The sequence below is a fragment of the Microcaecilia unicolor genome, chromosome 4 (assembly GCF_901765095.1).
Source record: "Microcaecilia unicolor chromosome 4, aMicUni1.1, whole genome shotgun sequence".
Classification (NCBI taxonomy): Eukaryota; Metazoa; Chordata; class Amphibia; order Gymnophiona; family Siphonopidae; genus Microcaecilia; species Microcaecilia unicolor.
In genome coordinates, this window is record NC_044034.1 from 46,210,079 (window position 1) to 46,224,885 (window position 14,807).

At 43.2% G+C, this 14,807-nt stretch overlaps 1 protein-coding gene across 1 annotated transcript in view; it reads right to left on the reverse strand.

Annotated features, from left to right (window-relative positions):
• Positions 1–14,807, reverse strand: part of SESN3 (sestrin 3) — a 109,276-nt gene that overhangs the window by 38,919 nt on the left and 55,550 nt on the right. The gene's annotated exons all lie outside the window — the stretch shown is intronic.

The following is a 14,807-nucleotide window of genomic DNA, read 5'->3' on the forward strand; positions in this document are numbered from 1 at the left end:
CATCTGGATAAAATCAAACATGGACTACTAGCTAGGAATACCTACTTTATGAAAAGTTGTTTTTTTAAAACTATTCTTTATGGCGCACAGATCTATACCTGATGCTATGATTTAACAGAACTAGGTGTTGTACTAATGCACACAAAGCTTGGTCAACAATGTTGATGACATCCCTGTGCTATTACACAGATAGGGGTAAGTTTTCAAATAAGCCAGTAGGACCTAAAATTAGCCCCCCCCCCCCAAAAAAAAAAAATCCTGAGCCGGATATCTTAAGTACCTTTTCAGCCATAAGAGTAAAAAGATGACAATGTGCTTGAGTGACCATGAGGGCTCCTAGCTGTTTAGCTAAAAGTGACTTTATGCTTTTTGGGGGGGAGGGGGAGACAAACAGGTCACAGTGTGACAAAGGTTGAGAATCCATCAAATAAAGAAAATTTGCTGGAGGTAAAACAGCCCTGAATTTTGCCTGAATTATAATAGGATTAAAAAGAACAACCCTTTAAAAACTGCAGTTGTACATATCTAGACAATCTGTACCTATACAAAATAGCAACATCAATATCAGCCAATCATTAGGTCTAAAATAAACTCCCGAAGCAATGAACAAAACAATCTGTCCTTTCCTACAACATGTTACAATAAGGGTTCTCACTGAATTAACCAGAGCTAAAACCCTATCTTGAGAATGATCACAGATTCAATGTCAACATTTTTATCAAATGCTAACAAAGAACTGCATTTTTCTCTGAGGTGGAAGGGGGGTGTGGGAGGACTAGGGGGAAGACTACTGAAAACAACATTTATCACGCAGAACAGAAGCAAACAACTTGGCCTTAGAAGTTTTCAAAGTGATACCAATACCAGGATGAAAAGTTTGCAGGCAATAATGTGATAACCTTGGTCTAATCCACACAGAAATTCCTCTGAGCACAGAACACACTGTAAAAAAAAAAAAAAACTTTGGTGCACAGTATGACCTGATACAATCAAATCAGTTCACATAAACTTCACCAATGTACGAAGAAATTGTTCCACAATAATTTTGCCTTGCACTTTAGTTTAATCAGCATTTGGTTTTTTTTTCTTCTAGAAATAAAAATCCCAGATTTCTCCTCCAGAGTAAAAAAGGAAGTTGATAATGTCATCCTGGCCGCTACATGCGCCCTTGACATGTGAGCGGAAAGAGAGGAAACTTCTAAAAAGGTTTAAATAAAGAAAAGCAGAAGCATTAAATAAAGAAAAGCAGAAGCAATTTTTTATGTTAAAACAGACAGAGATGCTTCTAACTACACCACTACCCCCCCCCCCACCCCAAAACAGAAGTACTGCATGCAGTACAAAACTGTCAATAAGAGGTCACCTCACATCCTATCCTTCTCTTAACTTGAAGTACTGGTTCCACGTTACTCAATAAGAGCTTAAAATTCTCAACATACACAAGAAAACACAAAGAACATCTTCAAAACAGTAAAAAAACAAAAACCAAAAGCAGCAGCAGTAAATCAGCCCTAGATAAGACAAAGTCCATAAGACAGCAGAGTCAAAATGCCAAACAATATAGGTACTCTTAAATGAAATATCACCCAAACAGCACACTGTGGGGACTAGTAATCAAAGCAAATAGTTAATGTCCCAAACATTTGTATCAAAAGCAGGATTTAGCAACATACCATCTGGTGCATGGGGAAAATCAGATTAGCTGCTTCTCACAACCATATGAACAATGTTGTTCTCTCGCACAGGCGAAATGGTGTGGAGCAAATCCTCATACAGTATAATCCCCTTACTTTTTTATCAATGTTCTTACATCTTTTGTATATCAAAAACTGTGCAAATTCACATGAATACTTATATGCATTATTTCCAAACATTCACTTATCTGTAAAAGGCAGCAATTTAACAGTAACAGGGAACCCCCGCCGACATGGCCAAGTTTCGCATAGTGCTTTATCAAGGAAGAGGCTCTCTGCAACATAAACCATATAAACATTACTATTTGCACTTAACAAAAACAGCCATCCGCTTTCTCACATTAAAGTAACATCATTACCGTTTCATCCTGCATATAACCCTGTCTATCAGAAAATGGCCGCGGCGTTTCTACGCGAACCTTGCTTATAAATGAGCTACAGCTGATCAGAAAAAGAGCTATGCGATTGGATCATCAGTCCCAACCAAACAACCAATGAGACAGCAGCCCATACAATTACATCATCGACCACCAATCAATTTCCGAATTAAGCCCGTCAGGAACTAAGGTTTGTAACTTGAATATCCATTTCTGCTCCCTAAAATTTAAAAGTTGAGCAGTATTACCACCCTCCCATCCCATACTAATGTGATCGATTATCCTCCATCTAAGGTCAGAGAGTAAATGCAAGGTTCGCGTAGAAACGCCGCGGCCATTTTCTGATAGACAGGGTTATATGCAGGATGAAACGGTAATGATGTTACTTTAATGTGAGAAAGCGGATGGCTGTTTTTGTTAAGTGCAAATAGTAATGTTTATATGGTTTATGTTGCAGAGAGCCTCTTCCTTGATAAAGCACTATGCGAAACTTGGCCATGTCGGCGGGGGTTCCCTGTTACTGTTAAATTGCTGCCTTTTACAGATAAGTGAATGTTTGGAAATAATGCATATAAGTATTCATGTGAATTTGCACAGTTTTTGATATACAAAAGATGTAAGAACATTGATAAAAAAGTAAGGGGATTATATGAGGATTTGCTCCACACCATTTCGCCTGTGCGAGAGAACAACATTGTTCATATGGTTGTGAGAAGCAGCTAATCTGATTTTCCCCATGCACCAGATGGTATGTTGCTAAATCCTGCTTTTCATACAAATGTTTGAAACAATACAGGTAGGCAGGTCTGGATTCAGTCTTCAATCGTAAATGGTAGCTTGTTCCATTCTACTGGTGCAATGACAGAAAACGCACCAATTCTAGTTACATCCAGACAAAAATGCTATAAAGCAAGGAACACAAGATTATGCTGGTCCTGTGATCACAACACACAGGTGGGTACATAGCATGTTACTGCCTTCAAATAAGTGGACGATTCTTGGTACAATACATGATGAGTAATTAATAACAGTTTGCACAAAATACGGTACTTAACGGGCAGCCATTTCAAACACTTTAATTACACTGTCATATGCTCCATGCTAGACAAACCAAACAGCAATCTCACCACCGAATTTTGCGTTACTTGGAGTGACTGTACACAAGATTTAGCCAATCCCAGATAGACAATGTTACAGCAGTCCAGGGCTCCTAAAGTCACAGCCTGGACTACCTTCTTAAAACCTTCCTGCAACACCAATGGTTTGTTTGCATAATATATGCATTTTGAAATAAATACTGGGCACCTTTGCCTGCACTTGCATTTGAAAAGAAAACAAATTATCCAATAACACTCCCAAATTTTTCACTTGCAAAGATGGTTTGTCACTCCCAACAGCGGCCAACTAGAAGTACTACTACTACTACTACTTAGCATTTCTATAGCGCTGCCAGGGTTACGCAGCGCTGTACAAGTTTAAACAAGGGGAAGGACAGTCCCTGCTCAAGAGAGCTTACAATCTAAAGTAACCTATAGAACTTTGTATGTCTAAGTGCTTTGAAAATGAGCCACATAGAGGGGCATAATCGAACGGGGCGCCCAAGTTTTCCTGAGAGCGTCCTCGCAGGACATCCTCGAGAAGGGGTGGGGAAACCCATATTATCGAAACAAGATGGGCGTCCATCTTTCGTTTCGATAATACGGTCAGGGACGCCCAAATCTCAACATTTAGGTCGACCTTAGAGTTGGTCGTCCCCGGTTTTCAGCGATAATGGAAACCGAGGACGCCCATCTCAGAAACGACCAAATCCAACTCATTTGGTCATGGGAGGAGCCAGCATTCGTAGTGCACTGGTCCCCCTCACATGCCAGGACACCAACTGGGCACCCTAGGGGGCACTGCAGTGGACTTCAGAAATTGCTCCCAGGTGCAAAGCTCCCTTACCTTGGGTGATGAGTCCCCAAAATCCACGCCCCACAACTGTACACCACTAACATAGCCCTTAGGAATGAAAGGGGGCACCTACATATGGGTAGTGGGTTTCTGGTTGGTTTTGAAGGGCTCACATTTACCACCACAAGTGTAACAGGTGGGGGGGGGGGGGCCTGAGTCCGCCTGCCTGAAGTGCACTGCACCCACTAAAAGTGCTCCAGGGACCTACATACTGCTGTCAGGGAGCTGGGTATGACATTTGAGGCTGGCATACAGACTGGCAAAAAATATTTTAAAAGTTTTTTTTTTTTTAGGGTGAGAGGGGGTTAGTGACCACTGGGGGAGTAAGGGGAGGTCATCCCCGATTTCCTCCAGTGGTCATCTGGTCAGTTCAGGCACCTTTTTGAGGCTTGGTCACAAGAAAAAAATGGACCAAGTAAAGTCGGCCAAGTGCTCGTCAGGGATGCCCTTCTTTTTACCATTAGCGGCCAAAGACGTCCATGTATTAAGCATGCCCCAGTCCCGCCTTCGCTATGCTTCCAACACGTCCCCGTGAACTTTGGTCGCCCCCGCGACAGAAAGCAGTTGAGGATGCCCAAAATCGGTTTTCGAATATGTCGATTTGGGCGACCCTGGGAGAAGGACGCCCATCTTCCGATTTGTGTTGAAAGATGGGCGCCCTTCTCTTTCGAAAATAAGCCTGCAAGTAACATAGTAAATGCTGGCAGATAAAGATGACCTATATGGTCAATCCAGTCTGCCCATCAAGGTGTCCAGAGCTGTACCTGGCACTCTGTGCAGGTTCCACTTCATGATTAAACACTGGTATCATAATCAGGGAAGTTGGTAAATTTCCACCTTGCCAACTACATATGATACAATCTAGGAATATACTGTTGCTTTCAAAGCAAAGAATGTCTTACCTTCCCTCACTGTTGACTAGTATCATTTATTCAGTATCTACATAATTCTACCCCTCCCCCATTGAGATATGCAACACCTACAATTGTAGCATGCACATACTTAATCTCTTTCAAAACATATATCATATCAATTGCCTCCCTGCCAATTTTGAGGAACAGACCATAGAAGTCTACCCAGCACTGGTTCTAATTCCCAACTACTGAAGTTGCCATTGGAGCAAACTCCAGTCGTGATTCTAATCTGACTTTTGCCATATATGGGACCCAAAGGTAGAACTCTGCTCAACACTGGTCTTACTTGCCCATCTCTGGAGCTGCTGTGAAAGCTCATGAGAGATTTGCATACAGTTGAAGCACTGTGCATGTAAATTCATGATTTGGGATACCCTGACAGACTGATATGTGGTCCTTGAGGAACTCAGATGGACATCTCAACCAGGCCTGAAGTTTCAAGAATGACCAGCATATGGTGTAGTTTAAATGCATACAAAGAAAAAAAGCACAACTGGGCCTTCAAGACAGACATCAGGAATCCTTTATTGAGATAAGACCCGACACGGGCCGTGTTTCAGCGTCAACAACGCCTGCCTCAGGGGTCTAGGTTTAATTGCGAGATATACAAGTAGGGGGTTTGATTCCCCACCAGAGGAGTATAAGATATTTCAAGAAAACGCCGTCAATCAGTGAAGACAGCCACAGTAATTAATGAAACTCCTGAAAAACGACGGATGATTCAGTATACACTTTTTGTGTATACTGTATCACCCTCTCTATTTGCTTTGTAGTTTAAATGCACTAACATTCCAGTCTAATACCACTCCCCAGAACTAGAAGGAAAATCATAATGGGGGGATGGAAAGGGAAATGGGACTTGATATACCGCCTTTTTGTGGTTTTTGCAACTACATTCAAAGTGGTTTACATATATTCAGGTACTTATTTTGTACCAGGGGCAGTGGAGGGTTAAGTGACTTGCCCAGAGTCACAAGGAGCTGCAGTGGGAATCGAACTCCGTTCCCCAGGATCAAAGTCCACTGCACTAACCACTAGGCTACTCCTCTGGATGGAGAAGACAGAACCACTCCACCCCCTCAACAGAGCAGCAAACCCTCTTTGTGAGTCAAGCATTAATGTCACGTTATGAACCTTATATTTCAGTAATCATTTTTATTGATTTTCAAGAACATACAGCAACTACAGAAAACAGTTGAAACATAACTGGCAGCAAAGATAATGCCGATAATGCCTGGGTTTGTAATCAAAGTGGCCAAGCGAGAATCAAGTCCCCGGGGGGGAAGGGGGGGGGGTTTAAAAAACAGAAAAATCTGTAGATAACAGTAAAGGTAGAGCAGAGCAGACAGGCATCTACTCAACCAAGCAGCATCACGTGACCTCCTAGACAATTTTATTTATATGTAACAGTAGGTTTTCTTTTATTGGTCTAACGGCTTTCAACAGAGATGTAAAAAAAATTGAAAGTCTGGATGTCTAATATAGTTTTAGGATGCAGGGAAATTTGTCATTTTCTCAATTTTTTTCCTTTCTGCAAGGCATAATAAATATTTATTATCTTGGGATTTTTGCTTCCTTTTCACCAGATACCCTTCCTTCTCTTTCAAGGTATTGTTGCTCTCTCTCTCTCCAGCTTCTTTCCTGCTATATACACTCCTGCGGTAAGGGACAGTTATCTTTCTGGGACTCTTGCCAGCAACATCTTTCTGGTCCAAAGCCTGACACATTAAACTCTGCTGTGGTGCTTACTAAAGACTGCTTTCTCAATCCCATTTTGTTGCAAGGTTCTAGTCCACCACTACTCTTTTATTTTGGTTTTACTTGCACGCAGGGCCGCCGAGAGCCGGGCCCGGGACAAGGCCGCCCCCGGGCCCCCCCACCCGAGGTCGCCACCCACCCGAGATCGCCGGGCCCCGCCCACTCAAGGTCACCGCCCACCCGAGATCACCAGCCCCCCCGCCGCCCACCCACCCGAGGTCGCCGGGCCCCCCTCCACCCGCTATTGGGCCGGGCCCTCGGAACTAACCTTAAGCCTCCTTTCACTTCGCAGCAAGCAGCGGCAGGGCAGACCTCTCCTCCTTCCTTCTGTGCCCCGCCCTCGCGGACGTTACATCAGGCGAGGGTAGAACATGGAAGGAAGGAGTGGCCTGACCTGCTTGCTGCGTCAGAGGAGGGCGGGCCCAGGAAGAAAGAAGGGACGTCTGAGGAGGCCTTCTGACTCGTCGATCAGCTGTTCTTGCCCGTGCAGCAGAGGTGAGAGGCGCTGCACGGGCCGGTAAGGCAAAGGGGGGGTCGTTGGAGGGGGGGAGCGGCAGCCACGACCAAAGGGGGGGCGGCGGGGGCGGGGCACGGGACCGGAGCATGGCGGGAGGCGGAGCTAATGTGGGAGAAGACACAGGAAGGGAGGATCGCCGGCCCGGGGCTGCTAAAATTTGAGTTTTTTCGGGCGGGAGGGGGGAATGGCGACCTCGGGCGGGGGGGGGGGGGCAACGACGGCCATACAGGACGCTCCTCACGAGCGCCTTTGCCCCCTCCCCACCCTTTTTTTATTTTTGTTTTGATTTGGGAGCCATGTGCTTGTGTTTTGGCTGTTTGTGGCATGCGCAGAGCAGCTAACATAACGATTGGCTGCTCTGCGCATGCTTTAGGAGCCGATTACCGATGTGTATTGTGATTCTTTGATACATTGTACTTTTCAATACCGATCCGAGCATGTGTGACTTGTTGTTTTGGTGCATTCTTCGTTTTTTTAAAATCGTTAGGGACTTTAACGATTTAGATTTTTTAACGTTTGCTTGATGCATCTGCCTCTAAGTTTCTAGATAAAATCTATTCAAGAATATAAATCCCCCAAGAATGCTACAACTAAGGAGTCCTTTTACTAAGCTGCGGTAAGCACTATCGTGTACTTGCATGCGCTCAGACATCCCACAGTAACGCCTATGTTTACTAAGGCGCGCTATGGGCGCTTTAGCATTTTTAACGTGTGTAAATGGTTTACACACGTTAAACGCTAACGCGCCCATTGAAATGTATAGGCGTGTTAGCGTTTAACGCATCTTAAATTTAAAGGTGTGTTAAAAACATATGGTCAAATTCTATTTTAAAAAAGTAACACAGAAAATGTGTGGTAATTTTTAAAATACATGCATACTTTAGCTTTAAAAATGCAAAGCTTGCACTGTGCAATTATATAAAAATTATCCTCTAAGTGGAAAAGGGATTCAATGGTGTGGAAGAGGAGAGGCAAAAGGTATTTTGTAAAAAGGCACACACATACAGGTAACATTGCTTTTATAAATCAAACTATACCTCAAAGCTTCAAATCATTCTGAAATTTACATAAAATAACTTTTTTGGATCATCATACTAGACCAACTTAACTTTATAATGCTTCTGTTGGCATAATCAGTTCATTTAAGACAACAGTTGCCTTGTGAAATGCACTTCTGTGCTCAAAATTAAAACAATTTTACTGAAGTGAAAAATACTTAGCTAGAGAGAGATGCATGACAATCGTGTCTGAGCAAATCACTGCATCTTTGTGGTAGGTTCACAGTTAATGCACAGTAAAACCACACATTAAGGGCTTTTTGTGTTGGGGGCGTTGCATGGGCGGAGAGCGGGTGTGGAACGTGTTTGACAGCTAATGAACTGCACTTACTGTGCGCTGTCCTGCAGAGTTAAATACTTACCGCCTCCTTAATAAGGAGCGCTAAGTGCTTCTGCATTAACCAGGAGCAGGTCAGGCGTGTAACCTGAATGTTCGCTAATAAAAAAAAAAATACATGGGAACACCTCAACGGTTGCTACATTAAAGTCTGAAGATACTGTAGGCTAAAATTCTGCAAACCACGCCTTCATAAAGATACGAACAGGACGGAGTCGGTACAGAGGGCAGCTACAAAATCGGTCAGTGGTCTCCCATCAAAGTGTACGAGAACAGAATTTTAGTCTTCAATTCCCCCGATTCTATAAAGGTCGCCAAAAACTGCACGCGCAAATTTAGGTACGCTCCCGATTTGTGTGCACAATTTAATAGCATCATGAGTCAGCAATTATTGGTACCAATTAGATTTGATTGGAACCTGCTCGTGTAAAGTTAGGCGTGGTCCAAAAAAAGGGGGTGGTGGAAATGGAAGTCAAGGGCATTTCAGGGCGGAACTGGGGTTTTGAGTTACATGCTAATTATAGAACAGTGCTCTGTGCATAAATTTTGGCACAGGCATTTGCACCATGTTTTCATTGGTGTAAATGGCCACGCCTAAATTTACACGCAACCTCTCTGCTTAAGCATTTAAACTGTGCTGAATTTTAGGTGCAGCTTATAGAACACCATATATGTGTGGGTTTTACAGCGACGATTTTTTAGATGCCATATATAGAATCTAGCCCAATATGTACTCTGGAAGTAAGGTGGGGAAAGGGGATATGATATCTCCATGGCATTAATGCACAAGAGGCAAGTCCATTCCAACTGAAATAAAACTCCAGAACGAGAGGGCATAGGATGAAGTTAAGGGTTGTATTTCCTTAGGTTACTCCTGAGCCTACTCTTACAGAAAAGATGATGGATACATGGAACGATCTTCCCAGTGAAGGAGGAGGAGAAGACTGAACTCAAGACAGCATGGGTCAAGAACATGGGATCTCTTAGGGAGAAGAGGAGATAGTGCATGGTGTGGATAGGCAGACCACAGTTTAGCAAAAAGGGCCTCTCAGCCTCTGACTGGGCTCCAAAAACCATTGTTATCCAAAGCAGCTAGCCTCCCACAGACTGCCGAATCTGAAGTGGAAAATCTGGTGTAATGCACCTGCTGAATCTTGCAGTTTGCTTAGGCTTTGGAGGAGTGGCCTAGTGGTTAGAGCACTAGTCTTGACATCTAGAGGTGCCCAGTTCAAATCCCATTGCTGCTCCTTGTGATCTTAGGCAAGTCACTTAACTATCCATTGCCTCAAATGTGAGCCCTCCAGGGACAGAGAAATATACCCAGTGTACCAGAATGTAACTCACTTTGAGCTACTACTGACAAAGATCATTCCAAATAAATAATAAAATAAACTAGCAGAAAAACGAATTGGAACCACTGCAGCCATGTCCTGAGAGTGGCTGGAGGGAGGGTGGTCTGGGGTCACTGGGAGGTTCCTAGAATTCTGTCCTCTCAGGGAGATCCTGCATGAAAGATTCCATATTTTGCATGGCTGTGCAGCTAAAACGAGGGGGATCTGCACCACTATTTTCATTTTGTTAAACCTCGTAGCTTGTGGCTGTTGTCCCGTCTTCTTCCAACCACCAGGGGGCTCCTTTAAGCAGTTGCCAGCTTTCGAAAGGGATTACTTATGCAAAACAGGGAAAGCTATTACAAATCTGATACAGTTAGCAACCCCAATTAACAAACACTAGGAAATTGCATGGAATTGTTCACGGCAAGGCCAAGAAAAATCTTACTGTAAATAAGAACTTCTGCAAACAATCTGCTGAACGTTTAGCCGACACTGGAGAGGTTTTCGCACACCACAATACATAGTGTTAGTTATGCAATGACCTGTATGGCAGAAGTCAGCAACCATTCCTATTATTTTTATTCATTTAGATTTTGCTCACACCTTTTCAGCAGCAGCTCAAGGTGAGTTACGTTCAGGTATACTGGTAATTCCCTATCCTTGGAAGGGCTCACAATCTCCTCATCACATAAGTCATGTCTAAAATATGCAGAAGAAAAATCATAAGCCTACAGCTTTTGAAACAAAACGGTTTTGAACAGATGAAATGAAAACCGAACTGTTATCCATTATATACGCTGAAGGTATGTGGCAGCCAGGGGCACACATTCACAGGGGGAAAGCCACTGTAAATAGATAGTGATTTGTGCCAGATGCTGTTTGCTTTTTAAAAAAAAATGTTAAGTGCTGATCCTGCCCCTGTTCCCCACCCCCTTTCAATTCTGATCATACACTCCAGGAGTACTTTACAAGTGCCTGTTTTCAGATGTACAATGCTATTCTACACAAAAATCACTTAAAATGCTACCCTCCGAATCAGGTGACACCAGAAGCATAGCCAGGCCTGACCCCTCACTCCCACCCCCACCCATGTGAGTCTAGCATCTTTTTTTCCTTCCCCACTTAGGTCCAGTATCTCTCCCCCTCACCCTTCAAACTTGCATGTTTTTCATCCCCAGCAATGAAGCCAGACTGCTTCTGGACAGCCTCCGGGCTTTCCCTCTGTCGCATCCCACCTAAGCGGCAATAGAAGTTGAGTCAGAGAAGGCAAGTCGCAACAGAAGGGCCCTGGGCTGGCCACAGACAGTCTGGTGGCTTCACTGCTGCTGGCAAAAAAACATGCCAAGGACAAAAGCAGCACTTTATTGGCTGGCAAACTGGGTGGGCCTGTGCCCATCCAGGCTTACCTGCAGCTACAACCCTGGGGACTCTACTCCCTAGGCTAAGTTTTAGACAAATGGCTTGGAGGTTCACTCCTCTTGAGTATTTATAGTTACTTCTATGGAGGAGTAGCCTAGTGGTTAGTGCAGTGGACTTTGATCCTGGGAAACTGGGTTCAATTCCCACTGCAGCTCCTTGTGACTCTGGGCAAATCATCTACCCCTCCACTGCCCCAGGTACAAATAAGTACCTGTATATACTATGTAAACCACTTTGAATGCAGTTGCAAAAACCACAGAAAAGCGGTATATCAAGTCCCAGTCCATAAGGGAAGTGGAATTTAACAGTAACAAATTACATCAAGAGGTTTCCTTGTTTCTGAAAGAATCCATGTGTTTAGGCAACAGACTTGTCAGGGATGTTACAAGGTTTCCCTATTTTCCAAACTTGGAAAATCTTTTGCTGTGGGTGCAAAATGGATGCCTCCTACAGCAGTGCACTCTTCACTGTAAACTTGCTCAAAACTGGCTTGCATTTAAAATATAACTTAAATGGCAGTGGGAGGATAAGATTGCCACCTAACTAGACAAACTACCCTGGATTTTAAGCACATTTAAATATTTCGATAAGTGGTTAAATACTGTTTACTTCGAAGTAGCCTAGTGGTTAATGCAGTAGCCTGAGAACCTGGGGAACTGGGTTAGATTCCCACTGCAGCTCCTTGCGACTCTGGGCAAGTCATTTAACCCTCCAGTACCCCAGGTAAAAAAATAAGTACCTTTATGTAATATGTAAACTGCTTTGATTGTAACCACAGAAAGGTGGTATATCAAGTCCCATCCCCTTTCCCTTTTCTAGATATGTACTTGCCTTACTTAAAATATTGTTCTTGAGGCAACAATAGATAAAAGGTTACATAATGTTGAGCTGTGGCCCAGTTATATTGAATATTTAAGTTTTATATATACATAATAGGGGTGTCGTATATGGACATAGTGCCAGACAGACTTCTACGGCCTGCAATCACACTCCAACAACTGGAGCAGAAGAAACCTGAAGTCTCACCACATGCAGGGCACAGTCCATAGAAATCTGTCCAGCACTGGCCTTAGGTCTTCACGGCTGGAGTCGCCATCTGAGCACCACTTAACACATCAACACACATGCAGAAGTTTTTAATTTTTTTATGGATAGTATAAAAAACATCTACATGTGTGTTGGTGCTTAGACAAAGACTCTGGCAGTGAAGACCTAAGGCTAGTGCTGGGCAGACTTCTACGGACTGTGTTCTGTATATGGCGAGACAATTTAGGATGGGCTGGAGAGAGCTTCAATGGCAACTCGAATATTTGGAACGCGATGACAGTGCCAAGCAGACTTCTATGGTTTATGTCCCAAAAATGGAAAAGAAAGACCAGGATCAAGTATTTTATATACCGCATTTCATTGTTGGTTTAATCATGAAATTGATCATGAGTGTTACTGTTGGGCAGACTGGATGGATCATTCAGGTCTTCATCTGCCATCATCTACTATGTTACTTCTATTTTACGGCTGAAGCAATCTGTAAATCAAACTTGCTGCACAATTCAGTAAACTTATGCCTCGATTTATGGAAGAAAACAGACAAAATGGATAGCAGATAAGCCTAACTTGGCCTTCCTCTCAGATACCCTTTATGCTTGTCCCATGCATTCTTGAAATCAGATATCCCCATCTGCACCACCTCTCATGGAAGGCTGGTTCCACACATTTACCATCCTTTATATATTTCCTCAGATTATTCAACTCTACCTTTATCCTACGGCCTCTCATTCCACCAAGGACAGAGCCAGAAGTCCATTGTTGGGAAAGGGGCCATATATTTCAGCTCTCCCCCTCTCACATTAAAAATTATACCTTTGCAAGAACGCCCAAGTCTCACCAGCCAGAGATTCAATGCCTGAATCCCCGCCCCATTTATCACTACCCTTAGTTGCCTACCACTGTTACCCAGTTATGGTATTTACTTTAGAGACTGTATCTCCTGTGCTCAGTTTATAAGTCATCTATGTGAAACCATGTCAAGCACCTTACTGAAATAGAAGGCCACCACATCTAGCACTCTGATCTAAATCTCTGGTCACTCAGTTAAAAAAATTGATCAGATTTGTCTGGCAAAACCTACCCTTTGTAAAATCCTGCTGCCTCTGATCCTGTATTCCAAAAACCACACTCTTCTGTTTTAGCAAGGTTTCCATTAATTTATCCACCACCGAGGTCAGACTAACTAACTGACCTGCAGTTCCCAACTTCCTCGTTACTTCCACTTTTGAAAAGAGGAAATACATCCACCCACATCCAGTCCTCTGGGACCTCCAATTCTAAAGCAACATTAAAAAGGTCAAACAGAGCTGCCAAAACTTAAGTTCTCTTCATAGCCTCTTATGTATCCCACCTAGCCCCATCACCTTATGTACTAGCTCAAGAACAGATTATTCTGAAAATTGCTCAATGTCTACTTCATTTCTATTTCCATTTGTGTCTGCCTTCTGTGGGCTGCTCCTGGCTCTTCCTCAGTAAACGCTGAACAGAAATCAGTTAAGCCTCTTTCTCAGCCTCTACATGCTCTTTCATTCACACCAGAGTTTGACAATGCCATTTTTTTGCACTTCCTCTAACATACCTCAAAACACAAAAACAAAACAAAACAAAGGAAAGCCTACACAAAGCTTGGCCTCTATTCTACTAATATACATTTATATTCAGAGAACAGTTCTAATTTGAGCCCTTCAGAGCAGAAGTGGGCCATGCCCGCTTTATTTATAGCCTCTATGGCCTAAAGACAAAAGAAAGGGGAAAAAAAATCGGTCCATATGTACACCTACATACATACAGGTTGAAGCCGATTCAGTCATTGCTTGTTCTTGTTACTGAAATGTTACTGGCCTCAAACTAGATGCCAATATCTCCCCCTTTTGTGCTCAGGGGTTCATTTGTAAACAAATGTCTCACTGATTGCATTGACCAAGACAACACATTCTGTAACATTTATAATTAGACCAATACACAAGTTCAACTGACAGACTCCTCAACAGTGCCACAGAATCTAAATTTAACAGAATACAAGTGACAAAGAGGTACAACATTAAACAACTTACTCTAAGAGCCCATTCACAGAGATTACTTTTTCATTCGACATAAACAAAGCAACAGTACCATGGAAAAATATCTTTGCAGCTGGTGTCACTTGAGCTGGGTAACCTGCATGGTTAATTACAGCTCCGATATCAATGAGCACAAAAGTGGCTGGTTGATTTGACAGCTTCACTGACTTTGGTGGCCATATGGATTACAAAGTTTGGTAGTAAAAAGACGGAAGGGCCTGCATGTTGAGGAGTGGCCTAGTGGTTAGGGTGGTGGACTTTGGTCCTGGGGAACTGAGGAACTGAGTTCGATTCCCACTTCAGGCACAGGCAGCTCCTTGTGACTCTGGGCAAGTCACT